Source organism: Nycticebus coucang, chromosome 11 (genome assembly GCF_027406575.1).
Source record: "Nycticebus coucang isolate mNycCou1 chromosome 11, mNycCou1.pri, whole genome shotgun sequence".
NCBI classification, from domain to species: domain Eukaryota; kingdom Metazoa; phylum Chordata; class Mammalia; order Primates; family Lorisidae; genus Nycticebus; species Nycticebus coucang.
This window is the reverse complement of record NC_069790.1, coordinates 72,774,007-72,797,414: the sequence shown is the minus strand read 5'-3', so window position 1 is coordinate 72,797,414 and position 23,408 is coordinate 72,774,007. Positions and strand designations below refer to the sequence as shown.

Genomic DNA, 23,408 nt, shown 5'->3' with positions numbered 1-23,408 from the left:
TAGGAAAATAAAATAAACATGAGTAGTATCTGCCGTAAGAACTTTAAATACATCTTCTACTAAATCCCACTGAGCATTTTTAGTCCTTTCCCCCTCAAAATATTAAAGTCTTCTTCTTCTTCTTATCTGATAATTCAAATATCACTTATTGGTCACAGTCTGCTTGAAGTTCAACTTCTAAAAATCCTTTCTTTCATGTTCCAGTTTTATTAAAATCTGTATATCCAAATATAGTTCTTGACCACATTTTCTTAGAACAGTTGCCAATGGTTTCTTCTAAGTTTTAGCTCCAAAACTGAAAAGCGAGATCCCTAAAGGCAAGCTTTGTGCTATTCTGATTTACAGGCTCTCATATGAATAAGCAGATTGCTAATCAGTACACAACAACTTCATTCAAAATGCAAATATTCTCATGAGTTCACACCTTAGGTGAGCTTTCAGGCCTCCCTGGCTAATTACCAGCTTAGTGAGTAAGCCACAGCCACTGTCAGATGAGACCTGTGAGGTCCAGAAGGTCTAGATATAAAGAACTAAGAACGATGAGATTAAGAAAAAGAGGTACCCTGGGAAGGAGTACCTCTTGGCATCGCCTCAGATTGATCCTATCAATGTGTTGATGTGAAGAGCAAAGTTCTTATTTTGAAATGTCATAACCGCATGCACTCAAGTGTTCTTTCTTAGATAGAAATCCTGACAAAAGGGAGATCTTAGGACTACCTTGGTGTAGTTCACTTAGATTTTTAAGCTAACCAACCCCCCAAAGAGAATTGTTCTTTGCTGAGCCAAAGCCAGTTACACTCAATTTTTTCCCTTATGTTGGTGCCTTAGTATTCATGTATTCACTCAGTCATTTCACAAACGTTTCATACACCTCTAGTTTATAAGTGGATGTGATTTGAAGCCCAGTGACACTGTCGTGAGTCCAATGAATTTGGACCCTAACTTGAGAAGCTCTTGCCTCCTCACTGACAGAGACATTAATCAAATGACATGAATATAAAACTAAATATAAAAAAAAAAAAAACCCGGTGAGATGGTAAGTGAAATAAAGAAACAAGTAGAATGAGTCTTAAGCACATTTTAGAGAGAATTCACGTTTGAGCAACAAAGAGTGAAGAAGAGTGTTCTGCCGCAGGAAACAGTGTGTGCGAAGGCCCGGAGGTGGAAGGAAGATCTAAAAGAAGGAAACGAGAACCTACATAGGATCTAAAAGAAGGATGTTTCTTACAGAGATGCATGAACCCAAGACGGAGACTCCTTCAGGGCTAGGCCAGCGATTCCTGTGCTTGGCACTGCGCTTTCCTAGTTGCTTGAGTGAAAGGACTCAGATGGCTTTTAGTTCTCTCCTTCAGACCAGAGAAGGCCCTTATCCCTCTGCCTTACCTCATGGGCTCAGTTTGTATTTTGTGAGCCAGTGCCTGGTAAGACCCTTGACTCCAACACTCAACAAAACTTTGAGCAGCTTCCAAAGTCAACTGGAATCTCTTCTTGTGGGGAAATGTCTTCAGGCTGAGAAGATCTTAAAGACACCTGAACTGCTTGCAGTTTGAGTCCATTTCAGAGATTATCTCTTATTTAACATATTATTCTCTGACCCCACTCTATACCTAGCCCCAAGGAGGGGAAAAAAAAGGTGAACCAGTTGAGCAGCTGGCTCTGGACTCTGAGAGGTCCGAGTGTTATGGGAACTTCCTGACCTCCAGGGCTTCCACTGGAGTCATCTGCTAATCTTGCAGCTTCTCCCCCACGGCTAACTGCCTGGCAGTGACTCTTGTTTCATAATACACATCATTAAAGACCAAAGTTTCACTTTCCTTACTGATTTAAAGGGAAACAATAAAACCTATTCTATTCTTCCAGATGGCGAATATTACCTAAGCTTTCAAACAACTGTATTAGGACTTTTTACATTGTTATCACACTCATGGATTGGATATATTAATAGTGTGCCTTGGGAGAACAAGTAAATAATCTAAGGGAAAAAACAGAATCAAACATTGCTTGTGATGAAAACTGGGGGGAAAAAATTGACCCTCCTATTATAATATAAAATGTAAATAACATAAAATGCACTCAGTATATACTGTATATTTTAAGCATGTCAAGACCTGTTTGAAATATACAGTGTATACGTTACCCTCTGACACCTGTGAAGTATTTGGGCTGATAATTCATACATTAAGGCTTAACCTTTTATAAAGTGTTATCTAATGCCATCAAAATAACAATACACTTTTACTTATTTTTTCCAATTATATTATAAATCTATTAACTTTGGAATAAGCAGCTGAGGTCTTAGGGAGATCGCTGTAAGATGAGTGACTAAGAGCAAAAGATTAAGATATGACAGACTTCGAAGAAAAGTATACCTGGAGATGTACAAAAAATTAAAGTATTTTAAGCTCAGAGCCTTTTGTCATGTCTCTGCTTATTTAATGTCATCTTGTCACCTAATAAGGCTTTTAAAAATTTGAAAATAGAACTTAGGGTTGTAGAGTTCTACAAGTGAGGGAGAGAATGGATGGCAGGATGCAGGCCATAACTACTGTCCTTAAGATATTCTCACAAAGTTAGTACCTTTGTGTTTAAAAATATTTCAAGGAGAATTCAGATAGAGTAAAACATCTTTGCCTAAAACTTGTTTTTTTGTTTGTTTGTTTGTTTGTTTTTAATCTCAATTTTCCCTTTCCATGCCACAGGCATCTTATGAGTAACTAATTTTACTCCTAGGAAATGTGTCCTTTTCACAACTCAAAACTGTTGGAATAAGGGAATAGAGAAATTCATTTCAACATGTTAATTTTTCTTTCTCAGCTCTCATGAAGAACTTGTTGGCATTTTGAATGTTTTTCAGGCAACATGTAACCCTCACTGCAAAAATGGTGTCAATCCTGTACTTCCTCAGCTCTCCCCAGGTGGTTGCTGCTCTGTGAACTCTTCCTATTTTGCAGTTACTTTGCTGCTTCACAGATGAGAAGTTCCTAAGATTAATGATTCTTTTGTATGTAAGAATTGTCTAGTTTAAATATAAGTGCTATCCAGCTTCTAAAACAGCAGGTAAACTGTACCATTAGCTGTACAAACATGGTCCTCTCATCCCCAACATCTGACATTTCTCTGGATAAAACAGCCTCACCTGTAGTCATTAACCATATTGGAGTGACCCTACTAATCCTCTGATCAACTTTGAGGTCCATGTTTTTATTGTTACCAAAGCACACCATGCACCACAGTCAAATAGTTTGTAGGTATAAAAGCAGTAATCAGATCTACATGGGTTAAATTTCCATTTCCCTTGTTCAACTAAAAAGGCAAATTTTACTGCCTCTGTAAGCTCCTAGATTTTTAAAAATTATTCTGAATAGACTCCAAGAAAATCTGTGCTCTTCCATCCTCTGGGAAGGGGCCCAGGACGTCAAACCCTTAGAGGGACACCCTTCAGTGGAGCAAAGTGTCTAAAACACTTCAGAAACTGTTCTGATGATGCTGTTAAAATTATTGTACCAAAGTCTTGCTTGTCTAATGTAGAGATGACTCCATGACATCTTGCAGGGAGCACTGAGATTTTTTTTCAAGTGTCTATAGAGGACTATCTATTATACAATTTAAAGAATTATTCTTTCTGCACAAGACACACATTCTTGCACTATTTTGCATCCTCACGTTGCCTTCCCTAGTGGATAACGCCTTGACACTGCACCTCTTTGCCTGAAATATGAAAAGCCCAGTCCCTTTCTCCTGAACTCACTCCCTGCTCACACGATCATCTCAGAATCCTATATAATAGGGATCCAACAATTTCTCACATCCCCCCAAAACACACGCTCTCAACCAGTGCCTCAAACGCACAGTTCTCTGCTAAACGCGTCCTGCCTCTGCTGGCTGGAGCTTTCACCAACCCAACCAAGCCTAAATAAAGGAACGGTGTGGCTGCTGTCGTACCTCCACCGCCGCTCAGCACAGGAATTCTTTAATAAGCACATGTGTAGTACAGGACAGTAGTACGTTAGCTCCCTGCCTTCTAAAGCCGGGGCACATCTTTCTCCTTGTACAATGGATCGCAATTCAAAAAGGGGGAATACACGGTAGGACAGAAAAGCACAGCTTTTTTATCTTCAGAGACAAATGATAGGCAAGTCATTTATGTTTGTACCTGTCCCTCCCCAGGCTTAAAGTGGCACCTCTGCCTGGGTCTTTTCTTAGAGAAATTGTTTACTAGCCCACTTAACAACAACAGAAAGTGCTTTCCATCACATCCCCCACCCCTGCCCCAAATGATCCACCCTTTTAAAAGGGAAACCTATAATTGCCAGATAGATATCTTCTGCTAGCTTTGCTCCGGGTAGTTAGTACTTGAAGTGAAACCGTCACCACCCACTCCCCATTCAAGCCGAGATTTTAAAAGGAAGGCAAACTGAAAGAAACCAGTCCGTCCGTCCCCATCAGAAAACACGGTGTCCCTGTCAGGACACTCTGTGTTCAGAGCAAGCCACAATGCTGAGGAAAGGCTCAACTACTCCAAGACCATCTCCTCAGGACGGGAGGAGAGATGTGGAGCCATTTTTCACTAGGTTCAGTAGAAAATGTCAGCTCACAGCTGCTAACGCACTGCCAGAGCGCATCTTAATTTGGTCCAAAGGGATCCGGCCAGTCACCCTCACGGAACATTTTCTTAAAGAGTCCATTACAAATGTGAATCTCGAAGCTCTGAGGATCTTCTTGATACGGTCTTTGGCAATCGCATGGCACAGATCTGTATCCTATTCAAAACTAAATGCTTCCCCCATTTCCTCTTTAAATCGTGTGAATCAGACACTTCTGAATCAAAGGGGGGCCAAGAGGAGGAAGAGGGAAAAAGCACCTCTTCCCAATCCCCACCCTTCCCAGCTTCCTGAGTGATACCTCTGGGCACTTTACTTCAGAATAGAGCAGATTCTCGAGCAGGGCACAATGGCAAACCGGCACACAAGCCTCTTGCCATCACAGAACGCACAGGCAATGCTTTCTCTATAAAAACACAGGAAAATACACAGGCTGGAACAAAAGGCACTCGATCCGCACAACACAAACCAAGAGAAATTATGTGTCTGTTTCACACATAACTGTACCCACTCATTAAAAGAAAAGCTTTGAACCTATTTTAATCATGACACATGATATTCTCTCCCCATACCAGGTCCCAACAAGATTCATTTTTTTTAAGCTCTTGTTCCAATAAGAGGTAAAACACACTCTGCTAGCAGGATACCTGCTGTGTGCCTTTGTTGATGGGGTGCCATTTCAAACTTATTATATTTGAACTCAATTATATGGGAAATTGAGACAAGGCAAATGCAGTCGGTTATCTTGGAATTATTCTGACATTACAAGAAATGCCAAGTCAGCAGATGTTTGCTGTTTACATTTCACAATAACCTAATGGTGCGTTTGCAGCCTTCTGGAGCAAAATGCTAACTATTCTCCAAACAGCCACCTGACAATCTAGGGCTGAAACACACATTCTGACTCAGAAGGAGACATCATGACGGCTCTCCACTGGCTGTATTAAACAAAAGCTCCGCAAGCGAACGGGAGGCATTTGATAAATGAAGTGAGAGTCGAATCAAGTTTAGGTTCACATCTGGTGGAATATGGCACTGCCTTGCCCAGGGGTTGAGGAGCAGAAGGGTTTGGGGGCTATAAATAGAAAGCACACACACATACACATAGAGACATTTCAGCCAGACCGGGTCAGTTTCAGTTTACTAACCTAGAGCTCTGCTCCGGGGAGGCAGAGAAGCCGCTGGTCCTCTCCCACCTTTCCATGGTGCTCAGTCAGTATCTTCTCAAACCACCTGTACTGATCCAACCCATTCTTAGAGAAAATAATGTTCTTGATAGAAGTAGTCTCAGCTGAGCTGGGATATTTTCAACATGGATGTCTAGAATTTTCCTCTTTAAGCCAGACACAGCAACACAAAACTGCCGCTGAGGTCTTTTGTTTTCCCTCCTCTCAAAGATGAAGCATGCAGCACTTCTCTCCCTCTCTCTCCCCCTCTCCCTCTCCCTCTCTCTCTCTCCCTCTCACTTAAGCTCTCTCCCTCCGTTTCTCTTTCCCCATCCCCCACCCAGCAACCTCACTCAATTCCTGGTCAGTCAGGGGCATTTACGTCTTCCAGCATGAGAACCTGTGTTATACCCCCAGCCTGTGTCTCACTTTTGGGTTTCCTCTGGGAAAGGGAGGGGGGGCGACACTAGGTGAAGTCAGGTGACCCTTCTGTTAAAAGCCAGTGAGATAGATGGAGTGTGTGAATGTTCATATACACACAGGCACATTTACATTACAAAGCAGTGAGGAGAACCCAGCTCCTAGAGATTTAGCATTTTTGTTTTTGCTTTCATAGTCCCCTTTTAGCAATTAAGAGAAGCTAGCATAGTATAATGAAATGTAATTAAACTTTTCAGTGTTAATAACAAGGCTGCATCCTTTCCGAATTATCCAACTGAACAATTCTTTTAAACTTGTAAGCATGACTATTTCTTTTTCTTTAGAGGGTCAAAAAATCAATCATTTTACTATTTACATCCACGTGTTTTCTAATTGGTCTTTTCTCTTTTTAGTTCAACTTATCTTAAAGTTAATTACTATTATAAAAGATAATAAACATCATCGCGTGAAAGGAGCAAAATAAACGACAGAACACCTGAGCACGTAGCATAGATAAAAATCATCAGTTTCCTATTGTGGAACTAGATTCAACAATAAGTAACTTTTTGCTCTTAGGCAAATAACTATTCTCTTTTCAATTTCAGTGTTTTTCTCTTAAACAGAACATAAGTGTAATAAATGGAGCAAGTATCCTCCTTTTCTCCTCCCAAACAGGCAAGCCTGGCAGAGCAGGACACCCAGGGGGTTAGACTACACAGCATCCCAGATACAGAAGCAAGTGGAAAGACTTGTGCTAACCTAGCACAGAATTGAAGGTAAATTTATAAACTATAGCCCTAGGCCCTACAGAGTGAGTTTGACACCATCTCCTTCCCCACTGCCCAGTGGAGACCATCTCTTCTATCTTTACCATTAAATAGAAAAGATATGAAATCTGCTCTGAGGAATACTGCAAAACAATGAGATAATCTCCATAAACTATTTAGAGTGCTCGGATAAAAGTACTTTATAAAGCTATGTGATGAGAATGAGGGCCAACAGTTTGTTGAGAACAAGCATCAAGAGATGAGTCTCTTATTTGGTGCCTGGTGCTCATTCCATGGATTCTTAATTAGAGAGCTTGATGATACTGGTGCCTCAGCAAAAGAGGAAAATAGGGGAGAGCTGACACAGAATCACATTATCCCTGCCACAAAAGATAACATTTGGAACTCTTACACAAACAGCCTCTCCCTCTCTGGAGAACAGTGTCAGGAGGGCACTACATTTGCTGCTGGGACTGCACACTCCAGCTGAAAAGGCCTAGTCCTCTCTGTAAACACCACTCAGGGTAGACAGGAAGCGAGTAACAACTGTTCGCTGCTCTTGCTTGTTTTGTATTTTAAAAGCTTTACCTTGCATAGAAAAGATCCTATTTAAGCTTTTAAAATAAATTATATGCTAAGTGGCTGCAAATTTAGCTTCAGCTTGTGCTACAAAAATTGGCACCAAAACATTGGACAATAAAAAAACTCTTCCCTCGAAAAGTAAGTTGGCTTAGGCAAATTTAGAAAGACCTGAAATTTTATAGGATCAAAACATAAAGGATTCCACTTGACAGTCTCTTATAACCAAATTAGCTACTTGTTCAGCTTTTGTTTTTCCCTCTAGCATTGGGTGTCTTCGTTTTGTTTTGTTTTTTCCACCTCCCCCCTGGCTTTTCTTCTTTTAGCCACAGAGTCGCTTTCCTTGAATGTTCAAAATTTTTGCAATGATAGAGTGAGAAAGAGATCTTGCATTTTGTCAGATAATCTGTGGGCTTTTGTCAGATAATCTGCTACTGTAGGGCAACTTTGAAGTTCCATGCTATTCTAACAAAATGGCATGATGAACATGTACCGTAGAATGGATTTTTTTTATTACAAAAATCAAAGGATCTTGATTTAAGGAGATTTATTATATATTACCAATGATAGGCCAGAACAAAAAATTATTAAAGTAAATCAGCAAACATGTTATACCAATAACTTTTAGCCAATTTCCAAAATGTCTTCCATTACTCAAGGAACAAACTAACGTGCTAACACAGAGCAGAATAAATCTTCACTCATGTGCTCATTTATTCAACTAATGTTCACTGAGCACTTCCTTGTGCTCAGTACTATTCTAAACACTGGGGTACAGGATATAGAGATTCTTTCAGAAACTCAAAATATATACCACAATTATGCAATAGACATTAGTACACAATGCTGTGGAAAGTCAGAAGAGAGAAAAAAATTCTTCTTAATGGGAGGTAGGGGAGTTACAGAGAATAGATAACCCCTGAACTGAGTCTTTAAGAATGTTTTAGTTTTCTGGGTAAAAAAAGCAAAGGCAGAGGGATTTCGGGCAAAGAGATGCAAAGACCAGGGACAAATACACAGATGTGTGTGCTGTGTGGCCTGGCTGGACTACAGGGCACTTAAGTAGGTGAAAGGTAATTAGAATAGACTGTATATGATCTTGAATGCTGTGCCCAAGTATCTGGCTTTATCTGAGATGCAATGGCAAGTTATTCAAGGTTCTTTGGCTCATAAATGATCAATTTTACAGAGATTATTTTGGCAGCAATGTGAAAGCTCAGAGCAGTGTTTTCCAAACTTTCCTAATTATAAGAATTACCAGAAAGCAAAAATAAATACATAGATTCCTGGGTTCTACTCCAAATCTAAAGGAGAAGTCCAGGAACATCTATTTTTAGCAAGTGTCCCAGGCAAATATTATCATCAGAAAATGTCTAAAACCAGTGGTTTTGTAGTGGTTCTTGATTAGAATCATGTGTGCAGATTTTAACCAATCAAATATAGGCTGCCCCTAAATCATTTAAAATAGAATATCTGAGAATAGACCCAGATATATTTTTTATTTTAATGTCCTAAAGTGAATCCATTGTGGCCAAGTTTGAGAGTCACTGATTTGGAGAGAGGTGAAATAGCAACATCATTTAGAAGCTGCTGTAGAAGATATTTGGTTGAATACAGAATACAGGTAGCTCCAGTAAAGGGGTGTTCATGCTATGAAATTCAGTACCACAATCACAGGAGGTACTGCCATACTAGCTCTCAGAGGAACTAGGACTAATAAACCACTAAAAATCAAGAATCCTCTTTAACTCTGCCCTGCAGGGGCTACAAAATCTCCTTCTTCTTTGATTCTTTCTGTCTCCTGTTCTTAACCAGCTTCTTTTTCTTATACATGATCTAATATGACATCCTATTATCTCCAACGCCATGTTGTCTTAGAGACCTTGCATTCACCGTACAAAAAGTTGCAAGTTCTATAATCTCTTTGGTCAATTTTTGAGTCAGTGGGCCAAGACCAGATTGGTTGGGCTGATTTCCTTACTTTGTCACTTACAGCCATGGGTTATAGAGTGATCACAGAGGGATCACGTTGCAGGGGTTGTGAACAAAGATTGTCTGTCTAAGAAGGTCACAGACAAGGCAGACAACCTAAATGTGTCAAATACAGAAACAATAGTTTCAGCAAGAGATGCTCAAAAAGGCTTGAGTAGGTCTATGGTAGAAGACCCTAAAGGTCCCAGATGCTTTCCAGAGGTGAAACTCATAGAACAGTGGTTCTCAACCTTCCTAATGCTGCAACCCTTTAGTACAGTTCCTCATGTTGTGGTGACCCCCAACCATAAAATTATTTTTGTTGCTACTTCATAACTGTAATTTTGCTACTGTTATGAATCATAATGTAAATATCTGATACGCAGGAAGTATTTTCATTGTTACAAAAGGGTCGCAGCCCACAGGTTGATGAACTGGATATGAAGGTATGGAAAAGAAAGAATCACAGCTGAGGAATAAATATATTTTCTTCTACTACAGATGCCACCGTATAATACAGACATCATTAAAGGACTATCCATTTGATTAGTCAGTAGAGGATATATACATATCTGGATTTTAAATCTACACTTAAGAAACATGTAGAAGCCCAAAAGTCAAAAAAGGACCAAAAACTAATGAGGAAAACTGGCATATGGGGATAGTTACATACCTAAGAGAGTTGTGTACATACCCAAGAGAGTTATGTATATACCCAAGACCATTATTAAGCCAAATGAGAGAATTCTGCTTTTTTAAATGTAAGATTTTTGCATAAAGGTTGGAGAGAAGTGAGATAGAATCAAATATAACAAATGTGCTCATTTGCACCATGAAATATTAAATTATATACAATATTCTATGTGATCTCCTTCTTATTCTATCTTACATGAAACTTTTTCTCAGGTTGAACTCAGCCATTATTTTTTGCTCACACCAGGGTCTTTCTCTCATCTATGCCTTTGATTTCCCTTCTTGCAACAACCTCCCTTTTCCTTTCTAAATCTGCACTTCCTCCCTCCTTCAAGGACTCCCTGCTACCATCAGTGCACATGAATCTAGCACCTTCAATATAGTTTACACATAACAGCATCAGGAAGAGCAATATTAAAATATAAGGCTCTCATGATAGTGCTAAAGGATTTAGCTTTTTAATTTCTCACAATAACTCTGTAAAGTACTATTTTCACCACTTCATCACTGAGGATAGTGAATTCTGGAGGAATAAAATAATTCATCAAAGGTCAAGAAAGTAACAAATGGCAGTGTCTGGATTAAGAACCAAAGAAGTCTGTGCTATACAATTAACATCATCTTATTCTCTAATTATTTAAAAATCATAATTTAGTAGTTGAGTATATTAGCAGATAGTACCGTTACTGTTTTGCCTTCCACTCTTTTGCATACCTGCTGAAGGGTCAATTTCCGGAGCTGGTCTCTGTGCTTCTGGGTTTAAAGACTTTCTCTGTCATTTTCAAGCTCCGGGACCAAAAGCAAGTCATCTAACATTTCTGTGCCTCGTTTCCAGACGAGTTTTATCATGAGACTCATGAGACTCACAGTTTTATCATGAGACTCAAATAAGGTTTTATGTTTAGTATTTAGTACAATACCCAGGAACTATTATGTATTCATTAAATGTTAATTATCGTTTTTTATTACCATTACTATTGCTAATAAGTGAGAACCAAATTTCTGTATGTACCTCTCTAAGATTTCTTTCTTATCCAGAAACATGAAGGGAAGAAAAAGCACCACAGTCCCCGAGTAGTATTAAATGTAGCTTATGTAGTTTCACTTATTCTGGTTCACAGAGCTACTGTTGATTTAATCAAATTAGGAAGTTTCACCAACCACTACTTAAGTAATCATGAACTACATATATTGCTTTATTATTAGATCCATATTGTATGATCTCTTGAGACATTGGTGGTAGCTTTCTGGAAGAAAGAAAGTAGAAGGCACACAATTTCTTAAAATTCAGTACTTGCATCTTAGCAAGAGCTATTAATTTTTCTTAAAAATCAATTATACCTGCTTTACCTATAAACTACTAATTAAATATTTAATTAAATATCTAATAAAATCTTCCCAGTATTTCCATGGAACATTTCCTTAAATTTAGAAGTAAGTTTACTACTAAAAATAATTTCCTTTAAGAATGTATTCTAGGGTGGCACCTGTGGCTCAAAGGGGTAGGGCGCCGGTCCCATATGCTGGAGGTGGTGGGTTCAAACCCAGCCCCGGCCAAAAACCACAAATAAATAAATAAATAAATAAAAAGCAAAATAAATAAATAAATAAATAAAAAAGAATGGCTATGTTCTATAAAAAAGAAAGAATGCATTCTATTAGCTGGGAGCCCATGCTCAATGGTTACAGGGCCAGCCTCATGCGCCAGGGCTAGTGGGTTTGACCCAGCCGGGGGCTGTTAAATGTGTGTTTGATGTAGATACGGTATCGTGCTTATATTAAATCAAACTCAAGTAAATAGTAGGTCTTATCTGACAGTGGGAAAAAATTCAGCGTAGGAATTATGATTATTGCATTTTGCAAATGAATTTCATCTTCTTTTTAAAATAAATACATTGTTGATCCTGATGAGATTCTGGTTTGTAATGACGGATATATTGTACCGTTGACCAATGTGTGGTGTGCAGATTACTTTTGGATTGGTAAGCACAGGGTTTGCAGAGCCTGGATGTATGGGAACTTTCTCTCCCTTTCTAATAGGGCATATGACAATTTTCATCAGAAACAATGTATTTACTTTAAATATGTATGTCAATGCATTTTTAGTCACTGTCAAAAGTATGCTGCTGGGCGGTGCCTGTGGCTCAAAGGAGTAGGGTGCTAGCCCCATATGCTGGAGGTGGAGGGTTCAAACTCAGCCCCGGCCAAAAACTGCAAAAAAAAAAAAAAAAAGTATACTGCTTTACTTAAAGATGGTTATATATATGTGTGTGTGTGTGTGTATGTGTACATGCATAATTATTATAGGGAAACGGTTAAAGTTTGAATGTCCATTCTAAGAAAAGAAAAGCAAAAGCAGCTAAAGCATATTCTTTAAGAAATGCTTTTAAATATAACACAAAGACATTGGGCTTTAGCAATCATAACTTCACCATTTTCTAGCTGTGTGGTACTGGACATTTACTCATCTGTAACAGTGCTCGTATCTGCTGCATAGAGTTATCAGGTATTCAATGAGGCAATGTGTGTACAGGACTTAGCAGAGTGTGTGTTGCACTATCACTATCATCATTACCACCACTACAGTAATTATTACTACTACCACCATCACCACCACCACCATTACCCTTATCTTCACCACCACGAATAACAACATCATCCTCATCCTACTCATCATCATAGCCAATGCCTATCGTGCACTAGACACTGCTGTAAATAAGTACTGAATAAGTGCTGGCTTCCTTAATTATTGTTGTAATATTTTCTTTCTACTGGCTTTCAGCTCATGAAATTGCATATTTTGAGACAATTACCTTGATATGAAATACACTATCATATTCTAATGGGCCCTAGTTAAAGTAAAAGCTTATACTTAATACCTTTCAGTACATAAAGTTAAAAAAAAGGACATAAAAAGCTTTCTTTGTCACTGGTCTCTTTTTTCCATAAACAAGTCTTAGGACCAGTCCTTGCATACAGAAGGTCATTCCTGGAATATTTTTAAGTCCTTTGAAAATAACTTATCATGTATTAAGCAATCCAAGTGAGAATAAGCCATGTGCATGAAAGGTCCTCCCTAGATGATTTCTAAGTCCTCTGAAGGTAATTCATCAGACAGTAACAATCCTTACGAAAATACGCTTCATATGACTGAAAAGACCACAGCATAAGCAGAAGTGCTTTCTGCACCGAGTGGGCATAAATGAACTCCACTGTTGACAGCTGTCCTTTTTGGATCTGCATTTCTGATTGCAAAATGAGTCATCCCAGTTCTGACTTTTCCAAACCAGGCTGAAATGTAATCTTTTATTTTTCCTAGAGGCTCATACTTTCCCATAACCTTTCCTCTATGTACTTTATGAACACGATCAGAGGCACATAAATGGGGCATATACCAGGTCTTCTCCTCTATGAGACTAAATTTGCCAGAACTGAGCCCGACCGAATTTTGAGGTGAGCACAGTCTATCGTCCATACTTTGCACCTTCCTTTTCTCTGCCCTTGAAGCCACTCAGTGGCACTTTCCTTATTCCCCGCAGATCCTTCCCGCTCTTGACTCTTATCTCATAACAAAACCAAAATTCAGTAGAATGCACTGTATAAATTAGTAAGTATTACCTAGGAAGGGATTTTTTTGTGTGTCTTAGTGACTTTGGATAATTTGTATAATCTCTTAAATCGAAAATTCCTTAGAAGTAGAAATAATTTCTAGAATGTTTAAACTATGTCTATTTACAAGTACTAAATTAACTGAGCATATTTCTTATGAAGACTAATTTCAAATCAGAGAAAAAGAAAATGAATCGGGAGTGGTGGGGAGCATATACTCTGAACTGACTAACATAGCCTTGGGAAGAGGGGCAGTGGACAGACCCCTTGATTTTGAATTGTAATTCCACCACAAACTCATTGTGTGACTTTGGGCAAGGTAGCTTAATGCTCCTAAATGTTAATTTCCTGTATATAAAATAGAGACTATAATACATAAACTCTAAGGTATATTGCGAAAAGTAAATGTAATCATGAAACGGCGAGCACAGTACCTGGGACATACGAGGCTCTCGGTAGATAGGATTTTCTTCTTTACCCTTAATGAGTAGCCATTCACCCAACAAATAGCTGCCCCCCCTGCCCCAGGCTTGCTCCCACCTGGTCTGCTCACATCTTGTTAGTCCATATGACATTTGCATTCATGTCTTTCAGCATAAGAGTTTCACTTCTCAAGTAAGAGGTACTCTTGCAGAGGATCTAAACTTTAGTCCAGTAATGTACTTTCCCCAAGGCGCCCGAGCAACTTCATAAAACCAAAATCAAATTAAATTAGCTTGAGAAAGAGAGAGAAGGGAAAGGTAAAGGAAGAAGAACTGAGGGTAGAAAAGAAGTAAGAGAGAGAAGGATAGTTATCAGCTCTGCCTAGAGACCAGAAGATGATCCCACAGGAGAATGGGGAGAGTTCTGATGTAACTCTATTAGGATTCAGGAAACTCGGTCTTGAATAACTCATTACATGCCGATGATCTTCTCTACGAAATAAAGATATTGAACTTTTTCAGGAGCTCATCAGCTTATAGATTTTGGTTGAGGGAGATTAAGAAATAAAACATTTTGGGGGAACCTTTCAACATCAAGTCACTGAACTGGAGTTGGGAAGAAAGGTTTACAAATGACTCTTTCCAGCCAGTACAGGCCATCTCCGGCACCCCACTCCGTGTGTGTGTGTGTGTGTGTGTGTGTGTGTGTGTTCATATATCTGAATTTATAGGCCACTTTCTTAAAAAATATATAAAAAATAAAACATCCGCTCAAACATTTTTCAGGACAGTAACAGTAACTATGAGTGCTACGTGTTTCAATTATACCCTAATCTGTTCCTCCTACATTTTATTTTTGCAAATTATGCAGATTACTAGTCTTCCTCTTTAGCCTTCTGAATATAACTATCCATAATCCCAGCAAAGAAAACAAAACCACAACATCCCAATGGTAACCTCATTTTTCTTCTACCTGCTGGTTGAATGAATACTGTAGAACCTCTGTAGATGACCACCTCCCCCCATCGACCACTTCCTTAAATTGACCTAATTTTCATAGAACAGATACGTTCCACTTGGACATATCAGTCCAGCAGGCCCAGATCCTTATGTTGATTGCCTCTGTATATTAACCAGTTTGTTTCAGTCTCTTGGCTGGTCAACTTACAGAGGTTCTATTCTCCTTTTTCAGGATTTCATGTGAGCTATGTGAGGTTTTCAAGGTAGGGTTCCTCCAATATAAACAGCAGGTGACAATTGCAGTATTTGTCAGTTCTATCCCAGGAAAGGGCCATTAGGAAAACTTTAACAGAAAGGGGAAACAAAACTATCAGATGATGCTGCATTTCTTATTCCCTGCCTTCAAGTAAAGTGCCATAACTACTTGAATTGCTCTAGAATAAAAGTAGGGTGACTGATAAGTTGTAGGGAAATTGCATGCATAATTTACATTGTGTGCACTTTGAGCAAGCAGTGGAGTTGTCATTTGTGTAGACTGAATCACAAGTGATTTTCATATAGATTGTGTGAGGAATGACTTGTGATTACTGTGGAAATTTACTTTATCTTATTCATTTCTTTTGATTGCAGGATACTAAAGTAAGACTATGGCAGAGGGCTAAATGTGAACAGACATACCAAAAAAATCGCACAAATGCTGGAATTATTGTCCACATAAATGTGCAGAAATGTCTCCCCATTTCTAAATAAATAGAAAAGAAGAGGGATGCTTAAAACATCAATGCTATTTAGAGAGAAAATGAGATCTGAATTGAGGAACAATTTCCCTTTCAAAAATTATGATAAAGAGTAGAAAAAATCCCTAAGTATTCCATTGCTACCTATGGCACAACATACTTATATCTGCAAGGAATAGCTTATGGAGTAAAAAATAATATTAGAAAGTTAAAATAACAAGTAATGCTTTTATAATAGAAGCAGCAATGCTTCAGGACTAAATTAAAGCAAAGGATGTTAACAGGAGAAAAAATATCTTATCTACTAGCTTGGCAGGCAGGAGAACAGATCACTGAAAGAAGGTGGGTTTTATGGACACTAAACAATATCCACTTTGAAATCTTTAAGAACACAATGTAAATAGCCTTTTTCAATTTTTTTTTAAGACAGTCTTGCTTGGGCAGCACCTGTGCCTCAAAGGAGTAGGGCGCCCACCCCATGTACTGTACGAGAGGTGTTGGGTTCAAACCCAGCCCCGGTCAAAAACTGCAAAAAACAACAACAAAAAAACCCCTCCAAAACAAAAATAAAAACAAAAAAACAGTCTTGCTTTATTGCCCTCAGTAGAGTACTATAGCATGATAGCTCATGGCAACCTCAAATTCTTGAGGTCAAGCAATCCTCTTGCCTCAGACTCCCAAGTAGCTGGAACTACAGGTGCCCAGCACAACACCTGGCTATTTTTAGAGACAGGGTCTCCCTCTTGCTCAGGCTGTTCTCTAACTCTTAAACTCATACAACACACCTGCCTTGACCTCCCAGAGTGCAAGGATTACATGTGTGAGCCACTCAGCCCCCTTTTTCAACTATTATTGTTCTCATAAACAATGAGTTAAGTTAGAGTAATCCATGGATTTTTCTTATTATATGATTCTTTAAAACTCTACATTGTTCTAAGCTTCAGACAACTTCATAAATGATGAATAATGAAAGTAAAATTAAAATCAAAGCATGATTCAGATTTTTCAAAATATAAGGTCTCTAAGTTTTAGATTGTCAACTTAAGAAATAGAGTTTATATTTAATGAAGTTAAAAAATAGCACAAAATTGAGTCAGAGATGAGCTTCCTCCAACTCAGGAGAGTGTGAGCAATTGGGTGATAACTTGAAATAGGACAGCTGGAGTAGGAGGAGGGGAGAGGAAGGAGTCATCACCAGAAATCCCTTAGGTAGAATAAGCAGGTCTCAGTAAACCAGTGGACGCATGGTTATGTATGAGGACAATTTGAGGGCAGTTAATTTTCAGCTTGGGTCTAGTGAGTCTCCCTTGCATTCTTCCCTGTTCAGACTTCATTTCACCAACCCACAGTGTGCCTACAGTTGTGTGTGTGGGGTTGACTTAGTCCTTTGATGAAAGGGTGGGAAGGAGTTTGATGTTGAACATTTTGAGTTTGGAGTTCTTGACAGAAATTGAGTTGGAGATGGAGGGTGAAAAGGTCAGAGCTGGGAATGCAATTTAGAGACCATCTCAGGCATACTTGAGCCTTCTAGTTGAAATGGTAGGAATGGGTGATACAGACCAGGAAAGAATGGGCAAGAAAAGAAGAAAGGAAACCTTAATCCTTCAAAAAAGGATTTGGAGACATTAAAAGACATTGAGAAAGTCTGTCAGACAAAAGAAGAAAAATAGGGGATGGTGATCAATAGTGTCACACACAGATTACCTGTGGGTTCAGCAGGTATTGTGTGGGGGGAAGCTGATGACTGTGGCCCTGAAGAGCTGTTTTGTAAATCAGAGAGCACTAAGCAGATCACTCTGAGAGGCTGGATGGAGAGCAAGTGGAAGTACAGACACACCAGGGGCTTCTAAGCTTGCTCACTCTCAGAATTCCTTTGGGAGCTTTAAAAATACATCTTCTTAGGCCCCATCCTAGGAGATTCTGTTTTGGTCAATGAAGTTCCTTACCTCTTGTCATTTCTTGAATTTTAACTATACTTTAATATGATTCTTACTGCATTGAAATTTTTTTTTGAATTTTTTTATTCTTATCTTCCAACTAGTCTACAAACGCCTTGAGGGCAAGAACTATTTCTTAAGCTTTTATGCCCCTCACAGCACCTACCAGAGTACCCCAGAAAAATATTAGGTGTTCACGAATATGTGAAGGTTAATTGGTCATACTTCTGTTTTTTAGGATAAAGTCATGGAGGTGAGATGCCCAATGAGAAGGGATATACATAGACACTTAGATATATACTTGAATAAATATTGCAGTACCTTTCAACAAAACAAACAACTTTTGATACTAAAATGAAATCTAAAGGGTGTCCTGAAATGGCCAGTAGTAGAAGAAAGACTACTTTCCACAGTGACCATGTCAGCTTTATTTTTGGAGGCTGTTGACTTGACTGAGAGATGGTTAAAAGTGTCAATCAAAAGTGTATGTGGGTTCACACGATGAGAAAAGAGCATAATTATAGACGTCCCTTGATAGCCTATTCATTTACAGAGCTATTTTGGAAACTGTAACTTTTTAGATTGGTTTTCAGTGTTTTTGGAAGGGAGTGCCACTGTATAGGACCTGAGAGCTTTGGCCCCTATAGATTTTCTCCATTGGAATTCAGTGAAAGTGTGATTGAATTACAATGGGTGAATCCACAAGGTGTCAACTGCCGGCTCAGAGGTTGGGGAACTTCCCTTCCTAAGTGACCGCGCCTCCCAGCGCTGAGTCTCTGGCCCCACTTTTCAGAGAGCTGAGCTGCCCCGACTAACACCTGTGCACATTGTTAAATTACAAAATAGCTACTGTAGTGAAATCGTGTTTAATTTTAGGAATTGAAGAAAAATTCACATTTCTATTCTAGCACACAGGATATGGCCTACTTCTTTAAAATGTCAAGCATAGAGACACACACAATTTATTTAAAGAATATGGAAACACATTTTTGACTGTGTCTAGGATGCAGTCTTTCCTTATCAGGAAAAAAATAAGTTGACGCATTTTCTGAATGGCCCTACTAATAGCATCGCTATAGTGTACCAGGAATCTTTCAAAGATGTTATCTCATTTGATCATTATAAGCATCCAATTAGGTACATAAAGCAAGCCTAATAATTACAGTTGTCTAGATAATAAAACTGAAGTCAGAAAGGTTAAGATTAAGTGTAAACCATGTAAGTTATTTTATTTATTTTTTCTGTATTTTTCTTATCAGTGCTGGTGCTCTGGGAAAATGATATTCCAAAGTATAATGCTTGGGCACGCTGAGCACTTTGAAATAAAAGACATTGGAAGGCTTTAGAAACAGCCTCAGAACCCTGGTCTCGCTGACCTTCTGCCCTCCTGTCTCTTGCCCCTAATTCTCTCCCAAAGTAAGTCATAGAAATCAGAATATTTCTTCCTCCAGCCAGGTCATAGAAACTAGACCTCCAAAGCTAGTCATAAAAATCAGAACTATTACTCTAACCTTTTCCTACCTGTCTGCATAGGAGGTGGCTGTAAAGGAATTCTCTGACTTACCCTTGTGCAATATTAGAAATTTCTTTCAGAGGGGTCCTGCCCCAGACCCAGGAGAAAGAAATGCTACAATAAAGAGGCCATGAGTCTGAACAGACAGGCCTTGCTGGGTCTTCCCAGTCTATTAGCATTAGATGATAGCCTTTTTGTCTCATCACATTTCTACACAGCTTCATAGAACCTAACATTAAAATAGATAGTTTTCCTGTATCTTTGGGTCTTCACTGCTGAATCCACCCTTGTCATGTGAAACTTTAAGTAAATGTTTTGTTTTTCTCTCCTTAACCTGTCTTTTGTTATCAGGAGTGCCAGCCCTGACCCTTCTGATGGGTGAGGAAGGTATCACACCCTCCTGTCCATTAAATAATGCAATAGCTGAGAATTACTTTCAGTTCCCTCATTCTAAAGGTTGTAGTTAGGCATGTATGATGCCTGGCTAAGATAAAAAGGCCTTTCTTCATGCATAAAGTTATTAGGAAAAAAAGGGTTTCTATAACCCTCCTTTAATACTTAACACCTACATGTTCATTAAACAAAGTAAACAAAATTCAGACTAACCAAATAAATAGTAATCACCCTAGAGTTTTGTTATACATGGTAACATAATTTTGAAGCTATTATTTAACTTTGAAAAATCAAAACAAAATGAAACTATTTAAAATATTTTAAAGTAAGAGGAAAAACATCTACATTCTAGGAATGTTTTTCATTTTGTTCTGCTCCAACTTAGTTTGTTTAAAAGTCAATTAGGTTTATGCAAGTCTAAATTTGCAAACAAAATGAAGATTGGATTGTGTTATTTTGGAAACCATTCTTATTGGTTTTTACAGGTCAATAGAAGAAAATTCTATAAGTGTTCTATTTTAATTTTTATAAATTTAGAAAACCATTCAATTGAAAAGCTGTTTAAAAGCTTTGAAAAATGAATTGTCTATTTTGCCATCATGTCAAAAACACTGCCTTGATGCCACTCACATTTCTGGTCTGGGAATGTATATAACTTTTTTTTTTGGTAGTCTATTATTTGTTTTCTTTTTTGGGATTTAAAACTATGTTATTTACTCACATAATTGCTTCTGTCACAGCCATAACTTTACTCTTGCTTTTGAAAATGCCATACTCTTAATTTCTCCCCTTTCCTGTCCTCTAGGTGAGTCATCTAACTTATTTGAGCTAAGTGTCCCTTTCTACAAAGTGAAAAGTTGGAGAAGATATTCTTGATGATCTCTTCCAATTTTAAAACTTCATGCAATTTTAGAGAAAAGCTGAAGGGTCACATAATACGATATGGCACCAAAAGACAAGGATGAGGAGAGTTACTTTTTCTCTCTCTGCAAGTTACGCCTGGACACTTTCCTGGTGAGATTGCATACCCTGGACACTGACACATGGAGAACGTGAGACAGAGAAATGATGGAGAGAGATAGGCCAGCAAGTGGAGAGAGAAGAGAGAGGCATCTATTGGACATTTATGGATTGCAAATTTATGAGAGGTGGTGGTCAGCCACTACAATACCCTTCTAATTCCCCAACAGACTCTTCCCCTCTCTGTTAAAAGCAGTTCTGTGTTTCCAGGTGCTCAGAATAAAATCTTGCAATCATCCTGTCTCCACTCTGTCTCTCACTCTCCTCAACAAATCTTGCCAGCTGTACTTTCAAAACAGATCCAGACTCTAACCCTTTATGTTACCCCCACGCAGGGCCAACATACCCTCATGTCTGATCTGGGTTATGATAACAACCTAAGTCTCTTTGCTTCTGCCCTTCTTCTAAGCCAGACTGGGGGAACTTGTTAAAACATAAGTCAGACCCTATCAGTCTTTTTAACCCCAAAGAGTGTTCATTTCATTCAGAGTAAAAGCTAATTTTCTCATGAGAACAGAAGAATGACTAACCAATATATGAAAAAATGCTCAGGCCAGCCACAGTGGCTCACACCTGTAATCCTGCACTCTGGGAGGACAAGGCAGGTGGATTGCCAGAGCTCAGGAGTTGGAAACCAGCCTGAGCAAGAGTGAGACCCTGTCTCTACTAAAAAAACTAGAAAAGAACTAGCCAGGTGTTATGGTGGGCACCTGTAGTCCCAGCTACTTGAGAAGCTGAGGCAAGAGGATTACTTGAGCCCAAGAGTTTGAGGTTGCTGTGAGCTATGAAGCAATAGCACTCTACTCGGGACGAACGAGTGAGACGCTAACACACACACACACAGAAAGAAAAGAAAAGAAAAAATGCTCATTGTTCCTAATTATGAGAGAAATGCAAATCAAACCCACTTTGAGATATCACTTAACTCCAGTAAGTATGGTTCACATCACAAGGTCCAAAAGCAACAGATGTTGGCACAGGTGTGGAGAGAAGGGAACACTGATGCACTATTGGTGGGACTGCAAACTAACACAGCCTCTATAGAAAGAAGTATGGAGATCCTCAAAGAGCTAAAAGTAGGCCCACCAAGTGGCCTTGAAATCCCATAACTAGGTACCTTCCCAAAAGAAAACAAAAACATTTTACCACTAGGTCACACGCACTCAAATGTTTATAGGAGCTCAGTTCACAATTGCAAAGATGTGGAAACAACCCAAGTGCCCTTCAACATACGAATGGATTAATAAACTGCAGTATATGGATACCATGGAATACTATTCAGCCATAAACAAGATAGAGATTTTGCATCTTTTGTAACAATCTGGACAGAACTGGAGATCATCCTCCCAAGTGAAGTATCACAAGAATGGAAAGACATCACATGTACTCAGTATTGAATTGAAACTAGATTAGCAACTATGGGCTCACAGGAGAGAAAATCCTAAGTCTCTTTGCTTTGGCAAAGGGGTTGGGTGCGCTCTCACCCAAACGGTACAATGCACAGGTTTTTGCATACTTCCTGGGTGAAGGACACAGCTGCAAGTTGAACTTTAACCTTACAAACTCTAACAATTTTGTTGACTTTTCATGTTTCAGATTTTCTATAGCAGAAGTTTAAACATTGAAGTAAACTCAAAACAAATCCCAAAGTTTCATTCAGTCTTGCTTTCTTGCCCTCAAAAAATATTTTTAATCAACTTAGCTACCATTTTCTTCATTCTCTGCTTCTTCATTTTTTTCTTCTCTGGAGAATATAGAATTTGTCTTCCCCTAGAACTGACGCCACAGCAGATAACTCCTGACTGACCCTGAAGGAGCTTGTGCACAGCCATGGTCAATTTTCCAGTGGTTCCCAATGAGATCATATGTACTTGTGCTTCATGGAATCAGACAATAGTGTTTTGATAAAAGAAAGACCTGCATATTTCCTTTTATTCCCTAATTTAATGGCAAAATAGTGATAAAAAAGTATATGTGGGGTAGTTTTTTTTTTTGTACTGAAAAAGAATTTCTCCTTTGTGAATTGTTTATAACTGATGTATTTTTATAGCCTTAACTATTCCAGATATTTAGCTTTTCTTCCTTCAATATGAGACCAGTCACAATGCACTTTCATTTTTCCATAGCTTCCAGGTTACTCCAGCCAACATTTCCATTTTATTTGGTCTTTTTATTCTTCGCATCTTTTTGAACTTTTGTGATTTCACCAGTTCTCTTCATTTTGCCCTTGACTGTCCTTTCTCTGTACTCCATAATATCCTCATTCCTTTATTTGCATTATGAGGACCTATCTTTGCCCATCAAAAAAAAAATTGCTCAGTATGATTTAGTTTAATGTATATGACTCATAGATGTGTAATCCAGTTTAGATTTCCATAGTTTAGAACTGAGCAAGGAAAGTGCTACGTTTTACCCTTTCTATTCAGGGAATCCCTTTTCCTTCAAGAAACACCTCCCATTAATCACTCCATTCAAGCTGTATTTCCTCTTAATCTTTGAATATTGTTGTAGTGTTCCTTGAAGAGTATTTACATGATGTCACTCCTGTGATCAAAGTTCTTGAAGACTTTCCCATTGCAGTTAGCACAGACAACTCCTTTCTTCCCTTTGGAGGCTGTGG

At 38.7% G+C, this 23,408-nt stretch overlaps 1 protein-coding gene across 6 annotated transcripts in view; it reads right to left on the bottom strand.

Moving 5' to 3' along the window:
- MAGI2 (membrane associated guanylate kinase, WW and PDZ domain containing 2) overlaps nt 1-23,408 on the bottom strand; it is a 1,522,816-nt gene that overhangs the window by 810,944 nt on the left and 688,464 nt on the right. The window contains exon 1 of one of the 6 annotated variants that reach the window (XM_053609532.1): nt 5,750-5,973. The exons of the other annotated variants lie outside the window; for them this stretch is intronic. The gene's annotated coding sequence lies outside the window, so the exon portion shown is untranslated. Of the gene's footprint in view, nt 1-5,749; nt 5,974-23,408 lie in introns of those variants that run through there. 6 annotated transcript variants of the gene reach the window in all.